This window comes from Canis lupus, chromosome 32 (assembly GCF_003254725.2).
Source record: "Canis lupus dingo isolate Sandy chromosome 32, ASM325472v2, whole genome shotgun sequence".
Classification (NCBI taxonomy): domain Eukaryota; kingdom Metazoa; phylum Chordata; class Mammalia; order Carnivora; family Canidae; genus Canis; species Canis lupus.
This window is the reverse complement of record NC_064274.1, coordinates 29,001,917-29,024,208: the sequence shown is the minus strand read 5'-3', so window position 1 is coordinate 29,024,208 and position 22,292 is coordinate 29,001,917. Positions and strand designations below refer to the sequence as shown.

The window sequence follows — 22,292 nt, the reverse complement described above, 5'->3', positions numbered from 1 at the left end:
TTCTTGAAGCTGCAAGCAATGTCTAGTGACGGAAGCAGCTGTGAGCCTCTGCATTGGCCCAGATGAGGGAATTTGAGTAGAGCATCCTTGTATCCATTCAAGTTCCCTTTTGGTTTTCCCAGCTTGACTGTTGAGGTAAGAAAGGAGGCAAAATGACTGAGGGCAGATGCCCTGATCGTATTAGAGATCTGTCTTGGATGGCAAGTCTTGTTAATTACATCATGCCTCATATCTTTGTCCTCACAGCAAATGGAAGGCTCTGGTTGTAGCCTTCCCATTGTGGACTCTCAAATAGCTGTTTCTCCCCTGACCCAGTCATAAGTTACTTTCCTCCTTCCCAGTCCTTGACTTTTTTGTCCTTATGGAATTCTTTCATCCCTGTACCAGGCATCAGGCAGAGAGTAACGTGGTTTTTGAATGAGTGAACAAATGAATGCATTTACTTGAAATATATCGTCTCTCTAGAGAGACTGGGCTGGACAGATGAGTACAGTGACAGGAGATGGGAAATCTGATGGGAAACCACTTTAGTATTATTTACTAATCTTTCCATGCCCTGCTCTACCCCAAGAGAAAAGAACAGTGGTCTCACTATCCTAGTTTTCCCTGATTATACTTTACCCAGTTCTAGAATGTTTCATAATGTGAACTGAGTGAAGTATAATTTAATATTTGATAAATTTTCACAAATTGAACAGGCCTAGATCAAGACAATATTATCAGCACTGCAAATATTATCAGCCTCTCTGTATACTTCCATTCTTTTCTCCATTTTCCAAGGATCATGACCATTCTGACTTCTACCCCATAGATAAGTTTTACCAATTTTTGTTTTTTCTAGAAATGAACAGTATTCTTTGTATCTGGCTTCTATTGTTCAATCTTATGTTTATAAAATTCATCTATATATTTTTTAAATTCTCACTGTTATGTAGAATTCCACTGAGTAAACATACAACTATTCTTCTGTTGAAAGGTGTTGGGTAGTTTCCAAGTTCGGGCTATCATAAACAGCTGCTTCTACAGTACAAATATTTTGGTGAAGGTAATGTATACATTTCAGTTGACTATAACCCTAGAAATGGAATTTGTGGGTCATAGAGTATGTGTGGTGGGCAGAAGGCTAAGAATTCTAGGATGGCCCCAGTGACTTCTGTCCCATGGTGATATTCTCGTAATTATGCTATATTATGTGGCAAAAGGAATTTTGAAGATGTAATTTAGGTTACTAATCAGTTGACCACAAATAAAACCAAAATTAGAAGTGGGCTGAAGGAATATGGTGCAGGGCACCAACAGTTTCTGCTATACTAAATAAGAATTCAAGTTTGGTGGGTTTTTTCCTTTCAGTTCTTTGAAAATATTGGTCTGTTTTTTGGTTTCTGTGACCCGTTGAGAAGTCAAATTATTCTTATTTTTTCTTCTTTAAAAGTAATTTGTTTTTTGTTTTTTTTTTCCTGGCTATTTTTGGGAACATTTTCTCTTTGGGTTTGGTTTTGATTGGTTTTACTATGATGTGCTTAGGTAAGCTTTTCTTTATTCTGTGAGGTTTGTAGGGTCTTTTATATCTGTATCTTAGTATCTTCCATGAATTTTAAGAAATTCTCAGCCATTATCTGTTCAAACATTGCTTCTGCCCCATTCTCTTTCCTCCTGGTACTCCAGCTACACACTGTATTCTTATCACTGTATCTCTAGAAGTTGCATGGCCTTTTACGACTTAGCCGTGAAAAGGCACATAACATCACTTGCATCATATTCTATTAGTCAAAGCTGTCACAAGCTCAAGGTTCTGGTCACTAATTCCAGCATGGGAGAGATGGAGAGAGGAAGGAGTTTCCCTACACCACCAATCAAGTCTCTGACACCAGCCAGATGTCCTACAATTCAACTCAATTCCGATAGTGTCTACCTGGAGATAGCATCAGATCCCACAGGTTAAGAACGGTTCCACAAATTGCTTTTCACTTCAGATGGCACTCCTGAGTCCAGGTTGTTACCTCTGCTTCTGACCAACTGGCTGTAAAGCAGACGTTCCCATGACTCCCTCCTTGGGGAGGGATTAATTTGCTAGAGTGGCTCATAGACCTCAGGGAAATCCATTTTCTCACTAGATTACCAATTTATTACAAGAGATATTAAAGGGTACAAATCAGCAACTAGATGAAGACATACATAGGGCAAGGTCCCCAAAAAAGGATCTTTTGTTCCCATGGAATTTAAGCCTGGCACAGTGGCACATGGAAGTATTATGATTCCCTAACCAATTCTGTATTTACATGGTTGGTTCTTTGGGCAACCAGCCCCTAGCTTTAGATGAAGTCCAAACATCACTGTGTTAATACAACAAACGAATTTCCAGTTCTTATCATTTAGAAAATTCTAAGGGTTTTAGGAGTTATGTGTCAGAACAAGACCAAATATATATTCCCTATTTTATTTTATTAAAGATGTATTTATTTATTTGAGAGATAGAGAGAGAGAGAGAGAGAGAGAGAGAAAGAATGGGGAGCAGAGGGAGACGGAAAGGGAAAGAATCTCAAGCAGACTCCCTGCTGAGCACAGAGCCCAACTCGGGGCTTGATCTCACCACCCTGAGATCATGACCTCAGCTGAAATCAAGAGTCAGATGTTTAACTGACTGAGCCACTCAAGCACCCTTACATCTCCTTTTTCAGTTCATAAAATATCACAAACCAACCTAAGTTCAAAGGCAGTGGACTTAATATCTTCACCTCTTGATGGATAGTGTCAGTAATTTTAGGATTATATTTTAAAGCCACCACAGTTTCCCACCCTCTCTTTAGTATTTACTGTTGTTTTGTTTTTCAACAATTCACTTTATTTTCTTTCAGCCCATCTTCTACTTCATTAATTCTCTCTTCAGTATATTTAATACACTATTAAACGTATCGAATAACTTTTTAATTTCAGTTATTATATTTTTTAGTTCTAATTTTCCCTTCAATTCTCTTTTTATGCTTCTTATTATATGCTGAATTTTTCAATCTTGACTTCTATTACCTTGAGTGCTTAAATATATTGAGCATAATTATTTTAATGTTTTATGACTGATAACTCTATTATCTGAATTCCCCACAGATGGCTTTCTTTTGTCTGATATTTCTCATGGCTTTTGTTGTTTTCTCATGTGCCTGATTGCTTTGTGTAGATTTCAAGATATTTTACCTGTATCATTAAAAATAATTTTAAATTCGCATATCAACTCACATGCAAATTTTAGAATCACTTATTTAGCTCCAAGCAAAAACTTGGTTAGCATTTGTATTTTTCCATATTTATATAGTTATATATTCATTGACTTCCTTACGATGTTGAGTCATTGTATCCAAGAACATGGGATATCTCTCAATTTATTCATCTCTATTTTTAAAGTTTTATTCATATAGGTTTTAGATATTTCTCAATGTAAACATTTGTAGGTATTTTAATTGTTTCATTGCTAATGTAAATGGCATCCTCTTTTCCATTACTCCATTTAACTATTTTCTTTTTATTGAAGACTGTGATTTTTGTTTATTAATTTATATCATGCTGCCTTACTAAATTCTCATATTATTGGTATTTAATTTTTTTAATTAATTTTTGGGTGGTTTCCAGGTATATTATCTAGGCATATTCCTTCTTCCTTTCTAGTTCTATCTCTTGTCCAGTTCCATTGGTTGATACTTCAAACACAATATTAAATAGTAGTGTAGATATAGGCATTTTTGTTTTGATCTTGACATTAGCAGGAAAGCATCTACTAAGTGTTACGTTAAGAAAATAGCCACTGAGGGACACCTAGGTGGCTCAGCAGTTGAATGTCTGTCTTCGGCTCAGGACATGATCTTGGGATCTGCAATTGAGTCCAGAATTGGCTTCCTGTGGGGAGCCTGCTTCTCCCTCTGCCTGTGTCTCTGTCTCTCTTTCTGTGTCTCTCATGAATAAATCTTAAAAAAAAAAAAAGAAAATAGCCATTGATTACTATTTAACTATTTTTTTTGTCAAACCATGTCAAGAATGGATGTTGAATTTGTTAATTTCCTTCTCAATATCTGTTAAGATACTATTAAGTATTACAATCTATTAAATATCTATTAAGATGATAATTTAAAATTTTTCCTCAGATCAATTAATGTACCCAATAATATTGGGCAATGGCATTTGTACAAAGGCATCATGGTGTTCCTGTTTCATTGGCTATTTTTCTGCATAGACTGCTCTTCCCCCAGATATCTACATGGCTTATTCTCACTTTCTCTACTTTTTTGTTCAAGGTCCCTTTTTTGGTGAGCCCTATCCTAACTCCCATTTAAATTACTCATTTCTGTCCTTCATGGCCCCCTTAAACTCCCTCACCCCTGTGTTCTGGGTTTTTTTTTCCCTGCACTTACCACTTTGTAACATTTATATATATATATATATATGTATATATATATATATATATATATATATATATATATAGTAATTTGGGGATTATATTTTATGTATTATATAAATTATATATATATTTGTGTGTGTATTTATTATACTTTTTCTCTATTAGATGTATGTTGCATGAGTAGGGAAATTTTTTTTTAAACAGTTACCCACCAAGGAACTTTTTTTTTTTTAAAGATTATTTATTTATTTATTCATAGAGACACAGAGAGAGAAAGGCAGAGAGAGAATCAGGCTCCATGCAGAGAGCCTGACGTGGGACTTGATCCAGAGTCTCCAGGATCACGCCCTGGGCTGCAGGCGGCGCTAAACTGCTGCGCCACCGGGGCTGCTGGAGTAGGGAAATTTTGAGCTTTAAAAAAATTTTTTTGATGGATATACTTTCAACACCTAGGGTGGTACCTGAAACATAGTAAGCACTCAAAACTATTTTTTTTAAGTGAATGAATGAGATTGGAGACTATCAAAAAATAGTGAGAAGGAGCATTTGGACTTGAGCTTTCTATTCATGTAGAGCTTGAACTTAAGAATTTCAACATTATTTCTGGATGAAGTTATATTGGTCGTTGAGATACAGGACAGAAATAGAAAGACTTTCATCGCAGAACTTGTACACTTTGACCCATTACTGGGTGTCACACACTGTAGAACTCCATGAATTAATTCATTCTATTAATCCTGTGATTAGATGTGAAGAAATGGATTATATTACATTGTATTTTGTGTATTAAAAACTTTAACTGGTTCAATGTAAACTTTTTTTTAAGATTTTATTGATTTATTTGAGATACTGATAGAGAGAGCACAAGTGGGGGTTGAGGCAGAGGGAGAAGCAGACTCTCCACTGAGCAAGGAGCCTATGTGGGACTCCATCCCAGGAGCCTGGGATCATGATCAGAACTGAAGGCAGATACTTAACTGACTGAGCCACCTACATGCCCCTCAATGTAAGCATTTCAAATATGTCATGATTTTGGTGACCTTGCTTTGGTGTGTCTTCACTTTAAATTTTTTTTTAAAGATTTATTTCTTTATTTTAGAGAGAGAGAAAGTGAGCATGAGCAGGAGAAGGGGCAAAGGAAGAGGGAGAGAAGAGAATCTCAAACAGATTCCTTGCTGAGCATGGAGCCTGACTCAGGGCTCTATCTCATGATCCTAAGAACATGACCTAAACCAAAGACAAGAGTCAAACACCTAACCAGCTGAGCCACCCAGGTACCCCTCATTTTAAATTTATACATATCTTCCTTGACTTACATTTATTGGGTTGCATCCCAATAAACTTGTGGTATGCTGAAGGTATAAGTCAGAAATACATTTAATATACCTAACAATATATGAACATCAAAGCTTAGCCTAACCTATCTTAAATGTGCTCAGAGCATTCACATTAGCCTACAGTTGAGCAAAACCATCTACCACAAAGCCTATTTTTTTCATAGAGTGTTGAATATCTCATGTCATTTATGGAATGCTCTACTGGAAGTGAAAAACAGAGTGGTTGCCTGGGTACAGAATGGTTGTATCAGTTGTTCACCCTCGTGATCATGCAGCTGACTGGGAGCTGCAGCTGCTGCTCCCACCCAGCATCATGAAAGAGTGCCCTACTATATGTTGCCAGCCGGGGGAAAAGATCCAAATTCAAAATTTGACAGTGGTTTCTAGTGAATGCGTATCACTTTTGCACCATTGTCAAGTAGAACCATTGTAAGTTGGGGGTATTCTGTACCCCTGAACCTCAAGAGAAGTAGAAGTGGTCCAAGCTTTCCTGGCTCTGAAAGGCCCTGCCAGAGACCTTTAACTCACCTAACATTGGAGTTTGTGTCTTCTGAACTCCTATGCATCCTTTGTGCTAATTGTATCACCTGCATCTTTAATTGCTTTGCCATTTGAGCTATAATTTAGAGATGATTTTTGCTACAAAGAGTTAAAATACCAGAGTAATTTAACCACTCTAAAATTTAGAAATAGGAATTTGAGACAAATTGGATTTTTCTAATAGAAATGTTCTGAGCCTAATGCCCTAAAGGGGAGTAAGGAAACCAATTAACTTTAATTTAAATAATCATGTCTTAAGTAGCAAATGAACCAAGTTCTATTGTTAAAGAACAACTGTATTAAATCCCTGAAAGGTTAGCTTCAAAATAGCATTAATGCAGTGGTTTCGTGTCTTACTAATGAAGTAAGTTTCCATTGGTCACTGTAACTTCTGTTTGTTGTCTTGCTGGGCATTGTTACTGAGAGTAGAGGAGGGGAAAGCTTGAGAGCAAGGATAGAATAATTGTGTGAAATTGCCAGTGATGTTCTTGCTAGTAACTTTTTTTTTAAGTGACACAGAGAAAAGCTAATAATTTTGTTCCTGGGAAAAAATAGCATAAGAAAAATGTAAGAAAAGCTTGTTTTCTTATTCTGAAAGTCATGTATATGGCATATGATTTTCTGTTTGCAGATGCTATTTAAAAATAATGTGTTTAGGGGCGCCTGGGTGGCTCAGTGGTTGAGTGTCTGCTTTCAGCCCAGGGTGTGATCCCTGAGTCCTGGGATCAAGTACTGCATCAGGCTCCCCAGAGGGAGCCTGCTTCTCTCTCTACCTAAGTCTCTGCCTCTCTCTCTGTGTGTCTCTCATGAATAAATAAATAAAATCTTTTAAAAAATGTGTTTATGATGACTGAGATCCCTGTTTATAACTACAGTGACTTATAAATATTAAGGCAACCATCAACAATGTATTAATAAGGTATATATTATACTAAAATCTGGCAATGAGTTAATGCTGAAGATGCATTTTTAAAAAAAGATTTATTTATTTATTGTAGGAGGTGGTGGGTAGAGAGGCACAGGGAGAAAGGAGAGAGTCTTAACCAGACTCCCCACTGAGCACAGAGCTGGACTTGAGGCTGGATCTCACCACCCTGAGATCACTGAAATCTAGAGTCTGTTGCTTAACCAACTGCCCCACCCAGGCACCCCTGATGATGCATTTTGGATGAGCTTATGTAATTGAGTAGAAGGACCATGAATTTGGCAGACAGTTTAAAGCTAGATCATGGAAGGCTTTAAAGGCTGTGCTCCAAGGGTTGAAACTGTATTCTTATGCTTTCTCTGTTTCTTCCCTCTCAGGCGCTGCCCTTGTGACCTTAGGAAAGCAGGTTAACCTCCCTGAGACTATCTCTTTATCCATAACATGGGGGGTAATAAGCCTATGTAACGAGTTTGCTGGGAGAATTAACAGAGGTAAAGTTTGTGACTAAGAACTTGAGCTTGAGACTGGCACACAGTGGAAGCTTAATAAATAGTGGCCTTACTATTGTTCCCTAGGAATGAAATATTGCTTTCTGCTCCTCTTTATTAGCCAGTTTTGTGTATCACACATTGGTATCACATCTTGTGCTCCACAACCGTTTGCTGTGTTCTTGAGGGAGTTTTTTAATTTTCCTGGTGGTATTTTGTAGAAGTCTAAAGAGGCCACTGCAGGATTCACCAACATGCAGAATAGCATGGCTTGACAGAAAAGGGCAAAAGATCTTAAAGGCTTGGGTCACCAAAGCCTTGATTTTTCTGGAGATACTTTTTTCCTTCAAAAGAGTCACTGCCTTGGCTGGCAACACAACCTGTGTCTTGATCCAATTATTTATGCAAATCAAGACAATTTCTCTTTTTCCTGTGAAGGGCTTGGTGAAATGATGCTACAGAAAAATCCAGCGCATTTCCATTATTGCTTGCTCCACAGCAGTACTCTTTTGTAGCAAGAGGAAAATGATTTAGTAGAATGCTCCTCTACCCTCACATAGAAAGTACATAATATCATGTTTGTGTTGAAACTTTTGCTTCCAAAAATGTCATAACCCCACACGAAAGAGAATTAAAATCCCGTTATTTTAATTTACATCTAGCCACAAGATAAGTAAAGTTATCATTGAAATTCTAATTAAATGGGATGATTGACTAAGGTAGCACATCAAAGAAGAGAAGTGAATATGATAAGTCGAAGACTTATTAATTAGTCTGCGTGGAAGAAATTCCAGGGATGTCAAGCTGAGCCTGCTGCAAGGAGAAAAAAAGCAGACAAGAAAACGTTCGTTTCTTTGAAGTTAGGAACTGAGATAGTGATGGAGGTAATTGTGTCTGACTGGATCCAGTAATGAAGAGCTGTAAATCAGACCTCAGAATCGAAGGAAAGATTCAAGTAACGAATGTGGCTGCCCCCCCTGCTGCGAAGAAACAGAATGCAGAACACACTAATTGACCCAGCCTATTTCCCAGTAGTTCTCTGTTATTATTTATTAATTTTTAATTTCTGAATTATTTACGTCCTGGGAAATTATTCTTGACAGCCTGTTAGGCGTGCCAGAGTTAATGGAGGATGAAAGGACTGGTACCAGAATTAGCAGGGATGTAGTCACAGGCTACTGGATTTAATGATTTGGGAAAGAAAAATTGATTTCACACAGTGTGTCACTTTATACTACTTTAGGGATACACCAGCTATTTGATTAATTGAGGAATAACCAATTCAAAGTATATTTGAAGTGTAAATGAGTCGCACTGCTCAGCTGTTTATTTTTCCCTCTTTCTGAGAGATCTGAATTTTCTTGAAGCTGATGATTAAAAGCTGATGAGGACACACTCACATGCTTTGAACGCACACCTGTTTGATTCGTATTAAACTCAGAAGGGAAGAGAACCCTGATATATGAGAGAAGATATTTTCACTTTTCTACTTCCTTCTCATCTCTTTATGTGATTTCTTTACTCCAGCATGTGGCATAGCAATAGTTGCAATCTGCATTCCTTAAAAACAAGGCTTGAGAAAATCTCTCTTTTGTTTTATGGCCTGTGAGCAATGAGCACAATCAGAAAGAAGCAGTGCTTGCCAATGAACAGAAGGAACAAATAGAAGAAAAATGTGTTGAAACAATGACTTTAATGAACAAAGGGAAGATGATTAATCTATTAGGAAAATGAGTGAGGCAGAAATACACCATCACCATCTAGCCTCAAAGTTCTGCCTCATTTATGGCTTCTCCCTTTCTGGCCAACCTCGTTAGCCTTGGTAGGTCTACTTCTGCCATCGTGGTTTGTTTCTCTTTGGCCTAGTCCTCTGACTGGTCTCCTTAAGCCAAATCTTCCTCCTCCACTATAATCTACAGCAGTGCTTCTCAAGGTTGAATGTGCAGAAGGATCACTTGGGGGCTTTTGCTCCTCTGTAGGTTTAGATTCAGTGGGTCTGGGAGGCCAGCTGAGATTCAGCATTTCTAATAGGCTCCCAGGTGAAGAGCATGCTGGCCCAAGACCAGACTTTGAGTAGCAAGGTCCTACAAAACTCTGACACACTCATGTTCTTTAAAACACTGCTTTGATCATGTGAGTCTCTCATTCAGAACCCTTTAATGATTTCCAGTACCTACGAGTAGATTCAGATTCCTTTACCTGGCATTCAAGACTTTCCTACTAGGATCACAACCTGTCCTCTGGGATATAGCCTTCATTTCCTGGCCTCCTGCTTTTGTTTGTGCTACATCTTCTTTCTGAATGCTTTTATCTTTGGAAACTTTGGCAGTGTGTTGAAGTGCATTTCTAATACCACATCTCCCATGTTAAGTCTTCTAGCTCCCACTCAACCAGACATGAATTCTCCTTCAGATTCTATCCCATACTTTCGTTTTACTTGTTTCTTGCTATGTGGTATTTCCAGTCTTATTGGTATTAATGTACTTATTTCTCCCTCTGCACACACAAGTTTGTAAGTTATATAAGGATGGGGACTGTACTTTATCTTGTATCCTTCCCAAGTGCAGGTGCAGAGCACAGAATGTGTATCTAACAACTATTTACACTGAACTGTGTGAGAAGGTTCCCTCCATGGTCATTCCTATCCTTGCAAACTTGTAGCATCTCTGGAATTCCTTAAAATCACCCACAAGTTATGATTTCTTTTTCTACATTACTCTCTCATTTATCCACTTAACTGTTTACTTATAAGCAATTTGAATATTCCCTTTTTGCCAGGGGTTGCAAATATAGAAGTGAAACCAGTCCTTGTCACCTAAGGAGCATCCCCCCTAGCCCCGACATACCAAACTTTTACATCCCGCTTCCCCTACTTTTATCTTTCCTAACTAACTCCAACTCCAAAATATAACCTTAGATCTAAGCTATATTTATTCACTTATATTTTTTAAAGCAAAACTCTTCTTGATAATTCTTGTGGCTGTTATAGGTCCTCAGAGTATGGACTGCCTTGCATCCTGAGGAACTTCCTGCTCTATCTTGACCTTGTACATATTCATTCTCCTCTCCCAGGATTTAAAAATCCTTAAAACCTTGGCCATTCAGCCACAGTTCCCACTCTACTTGTCCCATACTGATTTTCCAGCATTGTACTAGTTCTCAAACCATTGCTTCTTCCTGTCTTAGGCTCCTTATGGGTGAGGCTCCACAGTGTATTTAACAAACTTACTCCAGTACCAAAATTGTTCTCGAGTTATTTCCCCCCTTTCTTCTCCTTTTCTCTATTTTTTTCTCTTGTGTGTTTCATACCCTTACCTACTGTACTTTCTCTTATACCTTAACTCTTATACCCTACCGAATCCAGAAGGAAAACATTTTTTAAAATATCCTAATTTTATATCTACTAGAAAGATTCAGACAGAAATAAACCACCACAAGCAATTGTGTTATGAAATGTATGACAGGAAAATGTCCAAGGGTCTAACTACAAATAAAAAAGAGACAAAGGAAATTGTATTGTGGTTCTTTAGTAGCAAGTAACAGAAGGCAACTCTTGCCAACAAGCAAAATAAATGAGAAGGATTCAAAGGTCGCTCAGAAAATAAAAGAATTCAGTAGAGTTGAATTTAGGTGAGCAAGAATGCCACCCAGTAAGAAACTGATTCCTTAGTGCCCATGCTGGGAGAACCTGCTTGCATCTAGATTTTAACCTCTCTCCTAAGAAGTGACTCATAGATAGAGTAATCCAAAGAGGGAAAAGGATTGGAGCAGATCCATTCCCCTTGGGAAGACTTTTTATGGGTTTCATTATCCCCTTTTTATTGGTTCCAGTTCTTCTTGAGTCCTGGATGTTCAGCTTTTTCTTCAACTTACTTTTATCACTGACAGCCAAAGAACTCTAAGTGATACAAGAGGCATTTACAATAGCAGGGGCTCAGTAGAAGTTTGTTCCTCAGCCACAGGGTGTAGCAGAAATGAATTTTATACAACATACAGGGACAATTCCCTAGTCTCTCAATACACAAGCATTTTACCTTCATCCTTGTACTCAAGGTTTTCCATCAGCCTAGGATGTCCTTCTACCTGCTGCCCTTCTCACTTGCTCAAGGCCTACTCTTTTCTTATTTTTAAACATATCACCTACAGAAAAAAAATCAAGTTATAAGTTTTATTATGAAAAAAATTCCACGTACATCAAAATTAAAAGGATTGAACATTGAAATTCACCTATCTTCTGCTGGGATTCAATCATTGTTAACATTTTGCTATATTTGCTCTCTATATTTTCAAAGTAAATTTGACATTGTGACACTTCCCTGACAAACATTTACCATGCAATCCCTAAGAATAGGGAGATACTCCTATATAACACAATTCTACTGTTATGCCTTGGAAAATTAATAGTAACTTCATGTTGAATTCATCCAGTTTGTTTCAAGAATATCATAAATATTTTTCAACCAAGATCAAATCAAATCATTCACTCATTGCATTTGGTTGTCAGATTTCTTTAACTGGTTTTCATACAGAACAGTGCACTCTCCTTTTTATAATGATGTTGACTTTTTAAGAGCTGCCAGTCAGTTGTCTTATGCAATGTCTCATATTCTGAGTTTGTCTGATTATTTTTCTCATGTTGTCATTTAACTGGTTCCTCTATCTCCTATACTTTGGTAAGCTAACAGTTAGGTGTAGAGATTTGATTAGATTCATGCTAAATATTTTTAGCAAGCCTACTTCTTAGGAGATGTTGTATACTTCTCATTACATCATATCAGGGTCATGTTACATCTGTTGTTTCACTATTCATGATGCTAAGTTTAATCAGTTGGTTAAGGTATTCCCCCAAGATCACTCCATTTTAAAATTAAAATTTTCATTGACCATTTTTTTCAATCCCCAGGTCAAATGTGATACTTTAACCTCTTCCATTTATGTATTTTTAAACTTTAAATTAAATTTAAAAAAAGGTAATCTCAGGATGCTTGGGTGGCTCAGCGGTTAAGTGTCTGCCTTAGGCTCAGGGTGTGATCCTGGAGTCCTGGGACTGAGTCCCACACCGGGCTCCTTGCATGGAGCCTGCTTCTCCGTCTGCCTATGTCTCTGCCTCTCTCTCTCTCTGTCTCTCATGAATAAATAAATAAAATCTAAAAAATAAAAGTAATTTCTGTGCCCAACGTGGGGCTTGAACTCATGACTCTGAGATCAAGAGTTGTACACTCCACCAAACAAACCAGCCAGATGCCCCCCTATTATGTATTAATTGTCCCTTACTTTGTTAACACTATCTATATTGTATTACTGTCTTACAGTATTATTGTATTGTATTATTATCTTACAGCTCTTAAGGTCAGAAGTTTAAAACGAGTGTCACTGGGTTAAATCAAGGTGTCATCTGCACCGTATTCCTTCTGGAGATTCTAGAGGAGAGAGTCCATTTCCTTACTTTTCCTAGCTTCCAACAACTTCCTGCTTTCCTTGATCTTGGTTTCCTTCCTCATCTCAAGCAATGTTGGTTGGCCAAGTCGTCACACTTTCATTTCTCCAATTCACTCTTTTGCCTCTCTCTTCCACCTTCAAGGATCTGATGACTACTGTGCCCTTACCTTGGTAATCTAGTATAATCTCTCTAGTCTAATCTCATTTTAAGATCAACTAATTAGCAACCTTAATTTCATTTGCCACCTCAGTTCCCTTTCTCATGTAACCTAATGTACTCCCTGGTTCCAGGGATTAGGTTATGGACATCTTTGGGTTGGGGGACATTATTCTGCCTACACTGGGGTTTTACTATTAAACACATAGGAACAGATGTGATGCTCAGTGTATGGAGAGGAAATACTTAGGACATTACATTTAAAAGGTGGGAAGGGATAAATTATAATGAGAAAAAAAAAACTAATGTCAGAGGTTATGTGCTATATTTTTCCATTTCTATAACATTTTTTAAAATAAAAAGAATGTAGGAATGGAGGGCATATTGTCAGAGCAAATGGTTGCCAGGCCTTAAGGATGAGGGAGTAGATAGAGGGAAGTGAATAGGTTATAAAAGGGTAACATATACAGTCTTCATGATTCTGGAACTTTTGAATATCTTAACTGCAGTAGTGCATACATGAACCTACACAGGTGATAACATTGTATAAAACTTAGGACATAAACATTCACTAATATCAGTAAAACTAAGAAATCTGAATATGATCAGTAGATTCAATTTCAATATCCTGGTTGTGGTCTAGGGACTTCAGTCAATACATATCTACAGCACTTAAATTTTTCTTAATTATTTTTTTATGGAGGGAATGAAAAGTATTTGGTTTAATTTGTGTATTAATCTTAGTGTCCCTGAAGGTAGCAGGGTATTTTAAAATATTGACCATTTCTTTAGTCTAGGATATTAAAAAGTGGTTAGCAGAGGCAGGAGGAAGGTGCATGTAGTTAACAAATGGGAGATCGCATAGTGTTGGAACTATATAGTATCTTGACTGTGATTATGGATACATAATCCTGCACAGATGATAAAGATGATAGAAGTCAAGATATACACACAGATGCAACACGCATACAAATGAATCCAGTGGGAAAATCTGAATATAATCTACGGATTATATCAATTTTGTTATCCTGGTTGTGATAGTTTTATAAAATGTTATCATCAGAAGAAGCTGGTATCAGTATACAAGAGATTTTTCTTATTTCTTATAACTACATATGTATATACAATTGTCTCAATAAAAATTTCAATTAAAAGGGGTGCCTGGGTGGCTCAGTCGGTTAAGCAGTCAGCTCCTAATTTCGGCTTAGGTCATGATCTCAAGGTCCTGGGATTGAGCCCTGCATCAGGTTCTGTGCTCAGGGCAGAGTCTGCTTAAGGATTCCTTCTTTCTGCCTCTGCTCCTCCCCCTGCTCGCACTCTCTCTGTCTCTAAAAATAAATAAATCTTTAGAAAAAATTTCAGTTAAAAGAAGTGAAAGAGTAAGAGATTTAAAAGAAGTCAGGTTTCCATATCACTCAAAGTGACAAAATGTTGACACTGGTAAACTGTGATAAGTTATGCATATGTATTATAATCCCTATGGCAATCATTAAGAAAACTATACAAAAAATATTCAAAAGCACTATAAAGAAATTAAAATGTAATTCTAAAAAAATAGAATTAGAGTGATCCACAGGAAGGCAAGAAAAGGGGAATGGTGGAAACAAACAGTAAACAAATAATAAAGTGGCAGGCTTAAGCCCAAATGTATCAATAATTACTTTAAATGTTGGTCCAAATGTACTAATTAAAAGGCAGAAATTGATGGAATGGATAAATTTAATAATCAATTATTGCTTAAATAGATATAACTGTAACTCATACTGTTTGCATAAAATATTCAAATAGACACATTAGAATATTACACAATTGCATAGAAAAAAATAACTCAAACTTCCAGGATCAATCCACTGACACTGGCTACATTGATGATGTGTTTATGTTTAAGATATGACAGGTGTACCCAAAATGTGCCCTATAATATATAACTATGGAAGACTATGATACAGTCTTCTATGATTTAATAGTTAAAATGAACTGTACTTTCACACAGAAGTAACATTAAGTCAATCCAACTCACATTTCCTTGGCCAAAGCAGATTCTCGGCTCGGTCTTCAAGGTGAAGGGCATTCTTATCATGTGCTGAGGAATAAGACTGGAAATATCTGGTGGATAGTACTATTGACTACTATAGATACTGCCTAGAAATGATTTTTGCTATGTTTGTGAAGTGGGGAATTGAAAGCAATCTGGCTGTCCTAAGGGAATGGCACTTTTAATTTTATATTCCTTATAGCTACCATTTATTGAGAGCTTAATCAGCCACTCACTGTTCAAAGGTTTTGCATTTGTTATTTCATTTAATCAACCCATATTGAAATAGATATAGTGATCTTTCTTCTTCTTGTGTTATAGTAAAGGTGAGTAATTTGCCCAGGGTCACCTCTCTATTAAATGGCAGGGCTAGGACTGATGTCTAACTCCATGATCCATGCTCTTTGATCTGTTGTGCTCTATTGCCTATTTTGGCTTGATTGCCCTTTTTATAGTTAAACACAGTGATAGGGTATTGTCAAAGATTGTTCACGGGAGAAAGAGATTGATTTCAAAGATTGAAAGGGAGAAAGAGAAAGTAGGAGAGGAGAGGATTAAGAAGGAAGAAAAGAAAATGAAAGATAGAAATCCATGAGAAATGAGTGAGAGAATGTATGCTGTGGTTACTGTGTTAAGTCTCTTAATCCCATCAGAGCTCTGGGCTGTCTTTGCTCTCCTTTCTTCCAGATCTCTTGCTGGTGAGTCTCCGTGGCTGAACACAACCATAGGGCATGTAGTTTGAAATGCACTCTGCAAAGGTCAGCTTCCAATGACACAGGTTAGGATGCAGAAACAAACTCTTCCACATACCATGTCCTCCCCTTTCTTGACTTTTTCCTTTCATTTTGGTGGGAGCATATCCTCTCTAGCTTCTTGAGAAAGAGTACGTGGAAATTAACTTTTTGAGAACTTGCATGTCTGAAAATGTCTGTATTCTTCCCTCATACGAATGTCCTTATTAAAATGTCCTTTGATAGTTTGGCTGAATCTTGAATGGCAGTGGAAATACTTTCCTTGAGAATTTTGAAGGTCTTTCTTCCTTGTCTGGTTGCAATTGAGAAGTCTAAAGTTATTCTGATTCCTGATCCTTTGTATATAACTGTTTTTCTCTCTGGAAGCTCATAGGATTTTCTCGTGGTCCCCAGTGTTCTGAAATTTCACAATGATGTTCTCTGATATAGGTCTGCTCAAATCTGTTTGAGGGAGGGGGCACTTGGTGGCCCTACCAAATTATACAATTATGTGTGTTAATTATTGAAATATGGATAAATTGTCTTCTGGAAAGGTGCATTCAGGACTTATCATGAAGTACAATAAATAAAAAATTGGAAAGTATTAATTCCATTTGTTTCCCATAAAAAATGAAAAAAGAAATCATTAATTGTATCATAACTGTCATGGGCTCTTCAGGACCATAAAATGGGAATTTTGCCAAAGGACTCTTAGACTGACCTTAATTAACCTTCTGTTTTCCTTTCTTTCTTCCTATTTTCTTTTTCCTTCCTTCTCTCAAACATATTTCTTGATTCCCAGTATGTGTAAGGCTCTGAACTAGTGACTGGCACGCTAGCTATGAACAAGGCAGACACCTCCCTGCCTTCCCGAAATTGTTTTTGGCAGCAGGGGCAAGCACAAAACAAGTTAGCACATGACTTACTGTGTTAAGAATATAAAAGAGGAGGACCTGCCCCAGTCTCAGCTATAATGTTTGAGCTGAGATCTGAGAGGAGTAAAAAATATTGATTAAGCAAAGGGGGAATATAGGGGACCTGGGAAAGCCTACCAGACCTAAGTAACAGGGAATGTAAATGCCCAGAGGCATCTTTGAATGGCCGGAGCCCAGAGACAGAGACAGAGAGACAGATCAGAGAGACTGGGCAGGAAGCAGGATCCACATCATGCCTGATTGTAATCTTCCCTCAGAAAGAAAAGAATTCCTCACAGCAGGAACAGGGCAGCAAATTTGCTCGCTTAACAGTCTAAATGGTCATCCTGCTTCAATATGACGGTGTATTTCAATGAAAACATTTTACTGGCCCCAAGTTTTCAAAAAGTGTATCTATGTATATATATATTTTTTATGGTTTAGAATTTATTAGAATATGTGATGGGTTTTGTAACTGGTGAACAAGAACAGGATCTATTAAGGGTACCCAATACCATCTATTATGCTCTTTGCTAATGTATCTACTCCTGACGTTTTTGTTTTGTTTTGTTTTGTTTTAATCACAACTCAGTGGTTAAGAGATAAAGCTTTCTTAACATTCACTATTGCTCAATAGCTGAATGTGTGTGCTGTCCTAGATCATGAGGTTAGTGGTGCTTATTTCAATATTAAATAAAAGGATTCATTTTCATTGAAGCAAGCAGGGAATTAAGCTTACAACTTCAATTACCAATAATTAATTCCCCACACTGCAAGCCATGCAGTTTGCATTTAAACTCCCAATGCCCAACGGATAACAAAAATCTATTTTGATCACTTTTTATTTTCATCATTTAAGGGGTACATCTTATTTCAATTAGGTACATGCATTTTCAGATTATGGGAGAGAACACATATTCCTATAAAACTAGGCAATTGGAGTAGGGGAGGCTTTTAAGCATAACAAAGGAATTCTAGGATCTTTTAATTTCTTTTGCTTTTATTGAAGGAGTGCCTAATATCGTATAGAATGAGCTACATTATATACACGAACTTATTGTTTACAAGCAGACGGATAATTTCTCTAACTTTATTTTCTTTTAAGCATTAAGCTAGTCTTAGGTGGCTTTTCACCACCTGAGAAAAAGAAAGCAATTGAGCGCATGATTTAAAACAAGGTAAATTAAGTCCTGCCTTGAAGCCAACCCTGATGGTTGGGCAGCAGGCATAAGGACCAGAAGAATTCTTCAGAGAGGGCACTTGACCTATAGATGGATTAGAGTTATCAAGATGTTCCACATTTTTTGGACAAATTCTGAGCAACAGAAAGAAGCTACCACAATGTCACCAAATAAAAGACACAAGCAGAACCAGAGTTCTTAGATGTAAAAAGAGGTGCTTGGAATTGGATTTCAACCAGAAACAGGCCAACCTGTGTGGCATGTAGAAAATAACTTCTAAGAAGCCTCATCTTTCAAGTTTTAAAGACATTAGTTTTCATCTTGCTTGTAAATGTTAACTTCACCCCAAAGAAATCTCACATTTCATAATAGAATGAGCCATCTTACAGTAAAATCTCATTTAAGGGAAACTCAGTGAAATGAACCATAAATTAACTGGAATTAGCTTCTATTCTGACTTTCAGGAAAAAGAATGGGGTATCAATCATTTAATAAAAAGTAATGTTCTAAGGTTAATACACATTCATCTCAGTCTTCAATCCACGGCTGTACAGTGTCCAAACATGTCCATAATCTTGATTCCCATATCCTACAAGATCCTTAATATAGTAGTAACACACCAAAAAATTATATTGAATGTGTCATACTTCTCAATTTAAGAAAACAGACCAATATTGACCAATATATTTTTGAATGGTTCTATTAACAAGAGTTGAGGCAGAAAGGATTTTCTTGCTAAGTGAGCCTTAGTGACAAAACATGGTAATAGCTATTCAGCCTAGTATTCAAGCGTTTGCATTAATCAACTGTTTCCATTATTAAATAAAAATACAACATTGAAAGAGACCCAGCTCTCAAATAAAATACAACCAAGAGTGCTTCCAAATGCAAGGGATACTTTTGCTGGATATTAGTAGACAAAGCAAACAAATAGAAACAGATTTTATGCTCCTGGGGCCAACAGCCGATTCTACTGAAATCATTTAACATAGAGACCTACCCTCAACCCTACTATGTATATGCTTGATGCATCGTTAGCGCAGCCAAATATTGCCACCCTAGGAAATCACATCTGAAATGATGTGATAGGGGGATCCCTGGGTGGCTCACAGGGTGTGATCCTGGAATCCGGGGATCGAGTCCCACATCGGGGTCCCTGCATGGAGCCTGCTTCTCCCTCTGCCTGTGTCTTTGCCTCTGTGTGTGTGTGTGTGTGTCTCATGAATAAATAAATACAATCTTAAAAATAAATAAATAAAATTATGTAATAAGTGATTTCTCATGACAAACAGGGAAAGCATTATTTATTTATTTATTTATTTGGTTATTTATTTATTTATTTACTGCAGAATTTTTGTTAAGGAGCCACAAGAGTTGAGGCAGAAAGGATTTTCTCCCTAAGTGAGCCTTAGTGACAAAAAATGTAGAGGAGAAGATTTATTCTGCTTGAGAATGAAGATCAACTGTGTCATATTCATTTCTTAATTTCTGGCTTCATAGTTTCAAGGTCATGCCTTCAACAACAAAGGTAAGTCACTTCTTTTAGAGTCTTTATTACCTTCCTGCTCAACACCATCTGTTAGACACAACCTCTCTCACTTCGTTTAAGGCTTTGGCTCCTTTTCAGTGGTGTGCGATGTTTTTAGCACAGACCAGCAAATTCGACCCAGGAACTTTACTGTAAGTTCCCAAGCACAATGGATATTATTAGCCCAAAATATCCCTACTGGACCACACAGCTCTGAGACCCACCCCCTAGTCATAGATAGCCACAGGAAACAAAGAGAATACAGAAACTTCAAATTCGCTTGGAAAGATAGGCCAACCCTGGAGGTCTTGGATGAGGAGCAGCTGAATGCCTGACAGATTTGCTATTACACAGCTGTTCTTGCCTGGGAAGAGGAGCAGGGAACACACATACTGCTTTCCAAGATTCTGTAATTGATGAACTTCTCAAGGCAACACATATCACTAGCTAAAAACATCTGTGCAAGTATACAAGAACTCAAAACAGACTAGACTGGAAAGCCAGTGCGATCCTTCTTGCTGCCCAGTTGGAACCAGAGGCTATCTCAAGGTTAATGGTCAGCCCAAGCATGGACATGTGCCACTGTTCACAAGTAAAAGGGACACTGTTTATGACCATCCTCTGTCACTCAAGCATTTTTGAGTGGTTTTTCCATTGGAGATGACAATCTCATATTCCTCAGCTCTGTGCTCCATGTTACCAAATTACCATTTTTGAAGCAAATACCTAGTTAGGGGTGCAGCTCATTTTATATACCCAGAGAGTTCAAGTGGCTTAAAATTAATGGTAGTCATAAAACTAGGAAATAAGTGAACACAGGCTTGACCTCAGGCCTCTTATCTGTTCACTCCAAAGCCATTCTTACTTTACCACACAAAGTATATAAATTGTCTCAGCATTTAAGATAGATTGCTACTCCTCACTGTGATAGGTAGAGCAATACCCCCCCATCCAATGTCTATACCTTAAACCTTGGAACCTATGAATATGTTTTGTTACATGGCAGAAAGAATTAGGGTTGCAGATGGAATTAAAGATGCTAATCTACTGAGTTTAAAATAGGGAGATTGTCCTGGATTAACAGGATGGGTCCGGTGTACTCACAAAGTTCTTAAAATGTGGTAGAAGAGTCGGTGTCAGTGCGATATAATATGAGAAAGACTTTGATTGGACATTGCTGGCTTTGACAATGGAAGAGGGCTGCCAGCCAAGGAAAGGGGGCAGGTTCTAGAAACTAAAATGACAAGAAAATAGATTTTCCTGTAGGACCCCTGGAAAGGCAGCTCCCTGCAATATTTTGAGCCCAGTGAGATTCATTACTAACTTCCAACCTCTGGTACTGTAAGATAATAAATTTGTGTTGTTTAAACCACTAAATTTGTGGAAATCCATTATGGCAATGATAGGAAATCAATATATTCTCTGAAGTACCTAAAAATAAACACATGATAAAAAAACTCAATAATACATCCTATTATTTTTAAAAAGCACCTAATTTTCCTTTGAGGTGTGATCTTTAACTAGTTATAGCAATTAAGAGCAATAGCAAACACTTGAGTATAATACCTATTATGGTAAGAATATCTGTTATGCATTCTAGATGTTAGATATATTATTGGTCCATTTAAACCTTTTCACAACATTTTGAGATGGGTTCTGTTATCATCCCCACTTTATAGAGAAGGGAATGGAGGCACAGAGAAGCTATGCAACTTGTCCAGGGTCACAAGCTGGAAAATTCCAGAACTGAGATTGACCCAGAGAGCCAGAGAGTCTGGCTCTAAAGTCAGTTCACTGTGATTCTGTTCTACTTCTTTCAGTGTTAGTGGCCCAACAGATAGCATCCTTACTCAGCCTCAACTTAGATGAGCTTGTCTTTTACACAAGAGCTAAACAAAATTGCTTAGATATATTTTTTTGTTGTTGGGTTTTTCCTTTGAAGTATGTTTAGCTTTTTCCTATAGGTTTCCCATACTGTTACTTAACGTTTTTACTCTTCTTAGCACTGAGGCTGTTTGTATATGTTAATCACCAAAATTTTATAGTTTTACAGATACAGATTATTCAAGAACTGATCAACAAGTCTGGTTTTCCACCTCAATTGTCCCTGTTCCTTCTTGCCTCTCTCCCTCTCCCTCTTCAGATACATTACCCCATTTACTAGTCTATATGCAGTGAAGGGCAGAGTGGGTGGAAATTAAAATCTGTAGACTTAGTTACTTGTCAACAGCTCTGACAAGAGAGGAGCATTGCCCATGGTTGCCTATCATGGATTTTTTGCTATTTGTTTTCAAGTAAAACTTTAGTTTCTGTGTTTCTATGATGTTTTATATTTACACAACATTTAAATCCTCATTTCTCATACAGGCTTTAGAGAATTGTTAATTTGATTTGTTCATGCATCATAATGGGGAATACATCATATTCCCCATTATCACATATGACTAAGAATTGACTTTAGTCATGTTTTGCTTTTTTTTTTTTTTTTTTTTTTTGTTCTTGAGACACAGAAAACCAAAATAGGAAGTCAAAATCAGGTTTTTCCATCTTCAAGGCTTCTTCCCCATTTAAAATATGCTTCAATCTGTGTGATAATCCATGACTGGAAATAGATTAGTGGTGGCTGATAGATC

At 37.2% G+C, this 22,292-nt stretch overlaps 1 long non-coding RNA gene across 14 annotated transcripts in view; it reads left to right on the top strand.

Annotated features, from left to right (window-relative positions):
- Positions 1-22,292, top strand: part of LOC112671731 (uncharacterized) — an 83,037-nt gene that overhangs the window by 1,108 nt on the left and 59,637 nt on the right. For 13 of the 14 annotated variants that reach the window (XR_007407823.1, XR_004811358.2, XR_004811357.2 and 10 more), the window contains exons 2-3: positions 977-1,045; positions 19,481-19,659. This is a non-coding gene — a long non-coding RNA (uncharacterized LOC112671731). The remainder of the gene's footprint in view (positions 1-976; positions 1,046-19,480; positions 19,660-22,292) is intronic. The other variant, XR_004811352.2, reaches the window with a different exon arrangement.